Source organism: Tachysurus fulvidraco, chromosome 4, assembly GCF_022655615.1.
Source record: "Tachysurus fulvidraco isolate hzauxx_2018 chromosome 4, HZAU_PFXX_2.0, whole genome shotgun sequence".
NCBI classification, from domain to species: domain Eukaryota; kingdom Metazoa; phylum Chordata; class Actinopteri; order Siluriformes; family Bagridae; genus Tachysurus; species Tachysurus fulvidraco.
The window spans coordinates 23,061,677-23,062,913 of NC_062521.1; positions in this window are offsets into that span (position 1 = coordinate 23,061,677).

The following is a 1,237-nucleotide window of genomic DNA, read 5'->3' on the forward strand; positions in this document are numbered from 1 at the left end:
AAAACCCAAACTCAAATGACAGGGATAACAAAACAGACATGATGTAATCACAAGAACACAGGGGAAACAAGAACATGAAACACTGGGAAAACTGGGCAGGTACAGTACATAACAAGAGTGGAAATAAAACCGAAACATGAACAACGAAAATACAAAAACCAAAGGCACCTAAGCAAAGTCAAGGAAGAAGGCAAACACGAACTCCAAGACTAGAACACGGCCAGGATAAATAGGGGAGACAATTAGTAACACATAAGGGACAGGTGTGCAGAGGCAGGAAGCAATTAATGCTAGGGTTGGGCAAAGACACGTGAACATGTAACAAACAACACATAAACACGAAACATAAAAAACACACTGCCGGAACACCCCCTAGAGTACTAGCAGCCAGAATCTCTTGAAACCCAGAATCTCTTCTCATTCAGGTGAAAGTACAGGGTTAATATGTGAGATCGGTCTCTCAGGAGACCTTGAGTCAGTTAACTGATACTGCACCTCTCCTCCTACACACTCATCCCTAGTGTGCCAGCTCTGATAATTGATCACAAACCTTCTGGTCAATGTCATATTTTTTATATATCCTGAGGAATAAAACTTGTACTTATAACTTTCTGAGCTCTAGTGTTGAACATTAATAATTCAACTACCTTGTCCATAGTGTAGCAGCACTGTGAATTCTCAAAGCAGGTGATAATTTGCTAAGTTAGCTGTGGGTTTTCAAACCTGGGTCGTGACCACATCTGGGATTGTTTGCTTTATAATTGGGGCCATTAGAGAAACTCACAGAATATAGCATGGCCAACAAAACATGGACATTGAGAACTACAACACCCATACTTTCCCACATTCGCACCCATCAGACTGCTGATTACATACATCTGGATTTAGTCACCTTTACAGCACACTCTCAGATTTGTAAGGTCTCTGAGCACACACACATTTACAATGTATACTGTGTCTCTCTTGGTATCAGTCATTATCAGTCATCATGCTGTTTTCCTAGTTTGTGTTTTTGACTATGTATTTGGATTACGTCTTTGTCTTGTTTGCCTTGACGATATAGAACATTGTGTACCTGCGCTACACATGCATCTTACACTCTCTTTATGAGTGAACGCTAGAAATATTAAAGATTTTGCCTGCTGACATTTACAAATGTCACATTCAAATAAGTCATATTATTTAATTAATAATATATGTTATTTTCGTCTGTTTTACCATCTTGACATGCTGAGTA